This window comes from Rana temporaria, chromosome 9 (assembly GCF_905171775.1).
Source record: "Rana temporaria chromosome 9, aRanTem1.1, whole genome shotgun sequence".
Classification (NCBI taxonomy): Eukaryota; Metazoa; Chordata; class Amphibia; order Anura; family Ranidae; genus Rana; species Rana temporaria.
The window spans coordinates 60,915,843-60,924,430 of NC_053497.1; the positions used below are offsets into that span (position 1 = coordinate 60,915,843).

The 8,588-nt window shown below is 46.8% G+C and overlaps 1 protein-coding gene across 2 annotated transcripts in view; it reads right to left on the reverse strand.

Annotated features, from left to right (window-relative positions):
* Positions 1 to 7,981, reverse strand: part of LPAR4 (lysophosphatidic acid receptor 4) — a 50,685-nt gene extending 42,704 nt beyond the window's left edge. For both annotated transcript variants that reach the window (XM_040323657.1, XM_040323655.1), the window contains exon 1: positions 7,720 to 7,981. The gene's annotated coding sequence lies outside the window, so the exon portion shown is untranslated. The remainder of the gene's footprint in view (positions 1 to 7,719) is intronic.
* Between the last annotated feature and the right edge of the window lie 607 nt (positions 7,982 to 8,588).

Below are 8,588 nucleotides of genomic sequence, written 5' to 3' on the forward strand. Positions count from 1 at the left end.
TTTTTTCCTAAGTACAAGATGTAGGAAAAATCAGAATGGACACGGATGTTACATATGGGGCATCAGTTATGATCTGGCTTATCAGTCTAGGATCCCCTGTGGAGATGCAACAGAGTGTGAAAGGGGCTTAAAAAGTCTCAACAAAACAAGTTTAGTTAAATTAACCACTTGCTTACTGGGCACATATACCCCCTTCCTGCCCAGATGAAATTTCAGGTTTCAGCACTGTCACGCTTTGAATGACAATTGCGCGGTCGTGCGACATGGCTCCCAAACAAAATTGACGTCCTTTTTTTCCCACAAATAGAGCTTTCTTTTGGTGGTATTTGAACACCTCTGCCGTTTTTATTTTTTGCGCTATAAACAAAAAATAGAGCGACAATTTTGAAAAAAAAAAACTACATTTTTTTACTTTTTGCTATAATAAATATCCAATAAAAAAAAAAAAAAAAAAAATTTTTTCTCAGTTTAGTCCGATACGTATTCTTCTACATATTTTTGGTAAAAATAAAAATCGCAATAAGCGAATAGTGATTGGTTTGCGCAAACGTTATAGCGTCTACAAAATAGGGGATAGAATTATGACATTTTTTTTTTTGTATTTATTTTTTTACTAGTAATGGCCGCGATCTGCGATTTTTGTCAGGACTGCGATATTGCGGCGGACACATCGGACAGTTTTGACACATTTTTGGGACCATTCACATTTATATAGCGAACAATGATATAAATATGCACTGATTACTGTATAAATGTGACTGGCAGGGAAGGGGTTAACACTAGGGGGCGAGGAAGGGGTTAATGTATTCCCTAATTAGTGATTCTTACTGTGGGGGGAGGGGGGTGACTGGGGGAGGTGACCGATGGTTGTCTCTGTGTACAAGGGACACACCATCAGTCTCCTCTCCCTGACAGGACGTGGAGCTCTTTGTTTACACACAGAGCTCCACGTCCCTGTCGTCGAGACCGCCGATCGCGGGTGCCTGGCGGACATCGCGGCTGCCAGGCACGCGCATCGGCAACTGACTGACGCGGCGGGCGTGTGCTTGCGCGCCCCCCAGTGGCCTGGAGGCCGTATAAAGACGGCCTCCCGGCAATTGAGAGCTGCATTGAGGCCGTAAAAACCTGCAGTGTGGGCGGGAAGTGGTTAAACCAACTGCTACATCATGACCTGTATTAATAAGGGCCCTTTCACACGGGACGGATCTGTGATGATCCGCCTCGTGAACCTCCGCTTGCTCAGCGGGGTTCGCTCTGCTGATCCCCACTGAGCCGGCGGATGACAGGGCGGTCCCCGCACACTGTGCAGGGACCGCCCTGTCAGATCTCCGCTCTCCCCTATGGGGGATCGAATGAACACTGACCGATCTGTGTTCTGTGTTCACCCGATCCGCTCTGCAGACGGATGGAAAAATAGGGTTTTCCTCCTTCGGCAGGGGGGGGGTCGTTCCTCACGGTGCTAAATGTTTCTGCTGCACCATTGCCATGGTTATATATTCTTAGTCCTCTCCATAAAATTACCAGAAATTTGTGCTTAAAGTAGAACTATAGGCAACACTTTCTTTAATTTTGGATAAAGTAAGGGAGGGTTATAGCCCCTGTCAGTTTGTTTTTTACCATCCCTGTCCCATTGCAGAGATTTACCTTCACTTCCTGCCTGATAGCCAAACAGGAAGTGAGAGGAAATCAATGCAAATTAAGCGAATTCGTTGTCTCCCCCCCCCCCAGGAATTCAGAACTAGTGTCCCCATTTGAAAATCTCAGGGCGGGTCTTAAACAGCAAGGGCCTTGACCAAAAGGGGTTGGTCATATTTAAAATTAGGGGTTGCACGAGTTTATTCAGGCCTAGGGCAGCACAAAACCTAAATACAGTGCTGATGTATGTGCCATACCTCTGGGATTCCCATAGAAGCTGGAGATCCCTGTAGTAGACCCAGCCAATCCAGTGATCTCCACTAGCTTTTGGGTTCTACACCAAACAGAGCACAGGGGGTCGATTGCTCAGCACAGTCACCATTCAGGGAACACTGCATTTTCTTAATGAAGTCAAAGCATTCTGTGATTGGATGAGGCAAAGATGCGGAACGGTGACATCGTCTCATCAGAGAGCATGTTGCACTCATTGAAAAAAATGCCAAGAATGGTGCTCATGCCAGTAAGTAGCAAGGCAGATGCATAGGATCCGGTAGCTAGTGGCAACTGTAGTGGCAATGCCTACTAGAGTGATTTACAGCTTCCATAGGGATCCCACAGGTATGGCATATACGTACTTGCATTGCTCCAAGCTAGACCAATGGGTTACTTACTAAAGCTGAAGAGTGCAAAATCAGGCCTGCTTCTGCCTAGAAACCAATCAGCTTCCAGATTTTATTGGCAAAGCTTACACAAGCTGAAGTTAGAAGCCAATTGGCTACCATGCACAGCTGCACCATATTGGGAGTGCATCTGTTTTAGTAAATCTAACGCAGTGTTTCTCAACTCCAGCCCTCAGGGCGCACCAACGGGTCATGTTTTCAGGATTTCCGTCAGATGAAACTGCTGTGGTAATTACTAAGGCACTGAAACTGATAAAATGACCTGTTCAAAATAATGGCAAGCATGAAAACATGACCTGTTGGTGCGCCTTGAGGACTGGAGTTGAGAAACACTGATCTAACCCAACGCAACTATGAAAAAATTGGCATACCTACACTTCAGCTTAAGGCAGTGGCGGAGCGTTCATAGTGGGCGCAGGAGCGCCGCCCCCTCTCTCCTGCACCCATCAATCAACAATAGATTCATGCATTGCAAGAATCTCTATATTGTCGCCGCTGCCGCACACTATTCAGGTGCCCGGCCTCTTGTCGAGCACCTGCCATCTGAATTACAGCGGTGGGGGTGTTTTGGAAGTGCCTGATTAGAGCAATAGGCTTCCTGATTAGAGCCTGTGGGCTCTAATAGGCTTCCAAATTGTTAAGCAGCGGGCGATCACTGCTTACGTAGTGCTGCGTTAGGGAATTGCTACCCTAACACTGACCGGCCTCTCAGCCAATCAGGTGGTCCGGGTCTGGTTCCCGGTCACCTGATTGGCTGAAGCGACAGGTGCTGTGACACAGCATTACTGTGTCACAGCAGAAGAGGACGGGAGAAGGGAGAAGACAACGAAGACTCGAAAGGATAGCTCGAGACAGGCAAGTGCCAGGCAGGGGGGCACACTGGCGGCATTTGATTGGGCAAATCTGGCAGCACACTGGCAGCATTTGATGGTGCAAATCTGGCAGCACACTGGTGGCAATTGATGGGGCACACACACTGGCGGCAATTGATGGGGCACACACACTGGCGGCAATTGATGGGGCACACACACTGGCGGCAATTGATGGGGCACACACACTGGCGGCAATTGATGGGGCACACACACTGGCGGCAATTGATGGGGCACACACACTGGCGGCAATTGATGGGGCACACACACTGGCGGCAATTGATGGGGCACACACACTGGCGGCAATTGATGGGGCACACACACTGGCAGCAATTGATGGGGCACACACTGGCAGCAATTGATGGGGCACACACTGGCAGCAATTGATGGGGCACACACTGGCAGCAATTGATGGGGCACACACTGGCAGCAATTGATGGGGCACACACTGGCAGCAATTGATGGGGCACACACTGGCAGCAATTGATGGGGCACACACTGGCAGCAATTGATGGTTACAGTAGCTGCATTGGATGTTTTTGAGCACCAGCCGCCACTGGCTTTAGGATAATTGTGCATTTTTCTGAATGAGCAAGAAAGGATACAACAATACGACGAAAGCTGACATTTCTTCCAGCATGCAGGGCATTTTTGTGCAGTTAGTTATGCTTGGTAGAACGAAGAAGTAAATTAATTCATGACAGAAGCTGAACTCACAACCCTGGCATGTTTTCTGAGATGGGCAATTAATGCAGTCAATATATGTATGGAAGAGCACTTAAACCAGCCATAAACAGTTCAACTCTCATCTGGTTTAGTAGGGTCTGGCCAAGATTTGAACCATGTATAGGCAGGCTCATTATACCCAAGTTGATCCACTTGGGTACAACCAGCATGCCAGATTTTTAGGATGCGGGTATTGCCAGCGACTATAGCCACTAGCAATAATCACTTTGTTCTCCCGGCAGGGATGGCTCCCCACGGCAGTAGAATAAAATGGCTCCACAAGCACAGTTCCTCTGGAACAGAAAAGTGCCTTCCCCAAACTAATGCCAAAGCCCCCAAATGTGTAAAAAGTATTTGTATTCTGTAGCATTAACACCATAGTTCACTGTGAATGCTAATCAGGAGCTGGTCGGCAGACCTTTTTCGGTCATGCCCCTTCGACAGAAGTTGGCCGAATGTACACACGGGCCGAATATTGGCTGGTTTCTATTGAACCGGTCGATGCCACCTGACATTCAGCCTATGTGTATGGAGCTTTAGACAGCTGTCACTGGAACAAGAGAGATACCCTTTAAGATATCTATAGACATGAGACAGCAGTCAGAATATTCGGGCACAAACATGTATTGGCCGAACGTGCTTTCTTATACTCTGTGCTGGCACCCCAACACTACTTATGTTTGTGCAAACATAGATTGCTCCATCTTCACAGTTTCACTCATACAGCTACACTATAAATTGTACTCTATACATCAGTGGCGGCTGGCACTCAAAATTTTTGGGGGGGGCGCAAACAAACTGAAAAAATAAAGAAATCAAACGCAGCCACTGTGCCAAACGCAGCCACTGTGCCCATAAATTGCCGCCACTGTGCCATCAAACGCAGCTACTGTTCCCATCAATTGTCGCCAGTGTGCTCATCAATTGCCGCTACTGCGCCCCATCAAATGCTGCCAGTGTGCTCATCAATTGCTGCTACTGTGCCCCATCAAATTCTGCCAGTGTGCCCCTCAATTGTCACTACTGTGCCCATCATTTGTCACTTCTTTGCCCCATCAAATGCTGCCAGTGTGCCCATCAATTGCCTCCCGGCACTTACCTGTCTTGCAATGGGTCAGCGGCGGTGTCCTGCACATCCTCTGTGTCTTCTTCTGTCCTCTCTCAGGCGTCCAATCACAGTGCCTGACGCTTCAGCCAATCAGGTGACAGGTAACAGACCCGAGCACCTGATTGGCTGAGAGGCAGTTCAGTGTTAGCAAACGCCAAATTCCTTTGTTTTGCTAACACACAGCTGAGTGAACAGCGAACACCTAGCATGGCGCCCACTTTTCCTCTTTTGGGTGCCTATTAGAGCCTATAATCGGGTTCTTCCAAAAAAAAAAAAAAAAACACCCCCGCCACTGTAATTCAGGTGCCCGAAAAAGGGCCGGGCACCTGAATAGGGGGTGTCAGCGGTGACCATAGACAGATTCATGCAATGCATGAATCTATCTATGATGGTAGAGCGGTGTAGAAGAGGGCGTGCGGCGCTCCTGCGCCCCTTATGGGCGCATCGCCACTGCAATATATTCTCTGAAGCTTTCAGTGGTAAAGAATCAAAGCAGAAATGCGGCAGGAATAAATAGCTCCCTTTTGTGACCAAATCCCTCTGTCCATCACACTGCCTCAGTTGTCCCTCTTTTTAGTCTGATGTGTACATCTCTATACAAATATTTTCTATTTTACTACCAAAAGTATTACGCTGAACTAAACTTTTCATCCAACCTTTATATTACTGCACATAAAGGAAAAAACAGAGGTCAAAAAACACTTGTGGGGTTTAGCCAATCATTTTGTACATATTTTTGTGGTCCGTGTGACCAGTGCCGTGGCAGAGACGTGTCCTTTGCCTTCATACTGTGTGCTAAAAAAGGTGATCCTCTAAGTCTATCACTTTGGAACATCGGGAGGTATGGGAATACAATCCAAAATTCTGAGCGTTATCTTCTAGGTGTTGTCATGAATTTCCGTTTTCATATCTGTATCTACCGTAGTTATCGGGGTATTGCGCGCTCCGGAGTATAGCGCGCACCCTTAAAGTGGACCCGCATTCCTGTAAAAAAACATTTTAGTACTAAGGCCCCGTACACACGAGAGGATCGATCCGCTGAAATTTTTCTGCGGACCGGTTTCAGCGGATAGATCCGCTGGTGTGTACAATCCAGCGGATATTTATCCGCGGATATTTTTCCGGGCGATGGATTTCCAGCGGATCAAAAATTTCTTAACATGCTAAGAAATTGATCCGCTGGAATCCAGTCCAGCGGATTGATCCGATGGTCTGTACAGACTCACCGGATCAATCCGTCCGAATCCATCCCCCGCATGCGTCATAATGATTCGACGCATGCGTGGAAGTCCTTATATTACAGCGTCGCGCACGTCGCCGCGGCATCATCGCGGCGATGGCGCTACACGTCACCGCGGAGGGAATTCCGCGGGGATTTTGATCTCATGGTTGGTACAACCGCCAGAGGATTTATCCGTGGAAACGGACCTCCTGTGTACTAGGCATTACAGTTTTGGTGTCTTGCTCGTCGGGTCCGGCGTCCGTCTGCGGCTTCGGTGGTGTCCTCCTCGTCGGGTCCGGCGTCCTTCTGCGGTGTCCTCCCCGCTCGATCCCCGCTTCGAGTTTGAACCACTGCACCGGCATATACCGAGCGCAGTACACTCGGGTATAGTCGGGCAGGCTCGGCTCCTCTCGCGTTCACGTCCTGCGAGAGGAGCCGAGCCTGCCCGACTATACCCGAGTGTACTGCGCTCGGTATATGCCGGCGCAGTGGTTCAAACTCGGCGCAGGAAGCGGGTATCGCGTATATCGCGCACCCACGATTTTGCCCCGATTTTCAGGGCAAAAAAGTGCGCGGTATACGCCGATAAATACGGTAATTTATTAGAGTCTCCTGTTTCAAAAGTACCAATAAGTTCACGTATGCATTTTATGCACCTTAGTAACTGTTAGCATCAGCAATCTATAAAAGGTTCTCAATTATTAACCAGGTAGGGTTGCCACCTCATCCCTTTAAACCTGAACACATATGAATTACACAGGTTCTGAGGCAAATTTATTGCAGATAAGGCAACAAGTGAGTTTAATTACCACCTTAATCAGCCACAGAGGGTGAGGTGGCAACCCTATATCCAGGTCATAGCAGTAGATATGAAAACGGAAATTCATGACAACACCTAGAAGATAACGATCGGAATTTTGGATTGTACTGCCATACCTCCCAACGTTCTAAAGTGATAGAGGAACACCTTTTTAGCACACAGTATGAAGGCAAAGGACACGTCTCTGCCACGGCACTGGTCACACGGACCACAAAAATGATTATTAGGATGAAACGTCTTCAACATTTACAACGTTTTGTTCTAGCTGGCATGATGGGATATGTAGCTCCACGATCATCATTGACTGTCATACTAAGGTGACCATCAAAGCAGTACAAAGAGTTACAGTAAGGTCAGACTCACTAGTTAGTAATCATTTTGGTTTAGGAAATCTTCATTGTGTACTTTATTGCCTGCCACAACACCAGACTTGATCGCCCAGAATAACCGATCTAAGATTTTAGTTTGAGAGGATAAAATGTAATCTGAGCGGTTGCTATGCACAACAGCAGCTCTGCCGGTCACTTTTCATAAACTAAACACTCCGCTTCTGTTCCCGTGACTTTCCCATCAAATTCAATGGCAGCAGCTCTAGCTGAGATGCATTGTTGAAAAGCTCATCCCTTGAAAAAGCAAGCCTGGTTAATTGTCTAGCTTACCTTGCTCTTGACTAGAATATCAATGCATGTGGGCTTTGGCCAGCTGCTCTCTTTCAGTGCTAGCCCAAACCACTGAAAGGCTGAATGTAGGGCAGAAAATCCTTCAGGAGTGGAGGCAGAGGAACAATGTGATTCTTCTTTCTGCTTATTTTCTCTTCTCAGAAGAATACACAGCCATAGAAAAAACATAGGATAGTTTCCTAACTCATGGTCATAGACTGTGGGACGAAGGCAAACACAGACCCGCCTCTTCATCCACATCATGTGTGGAGAACTTCAAGACTTTCCATTAACCTTACTTGTGCCAGGGAGACACAAGAGTCTCTGCGGCTATAGATCATGGACGAAGATAGAAATACAGCATTATTCAAGAAAGCAAGTCAAATAACCAGTAGACACGTGCACACTGAAATATTTTGTTTCGGAATTTTTTTTCGTCCGAAAAATACATTTATTTAGTTACTCCCGAAATTCGTTTTTTATTTATTTTGTTTCGTAAAAAAATGCATTCGTCCGAAAATCCGACTTAATTAACCGCTTCCATACCAGGCACTTACGCACCTTCCTGCCCAAGCCGATTTTCAGTTTTCCGCACTGTCACAATTTGAATGACAATTGTGCGGTCATGCTACACTGTACCCAAATGAAATTTTTATCATTTTGTTCCCACAAATAGAGCTTTCTTTTGGTGGCATTTGATTTTTTGCGCAACAACTAAACAAAACGACATTTTTAAAAAAAAATTAAGTTTTTATTTTTTTCTGTAAATTTTTTTGTAAATAAGTAAGTTTTCTTCTTCAATTATGGGCACTGATATGGCGGCACTGATGGGCACCGATGAGGTGGCACTGATGGGCACCGATATGCGG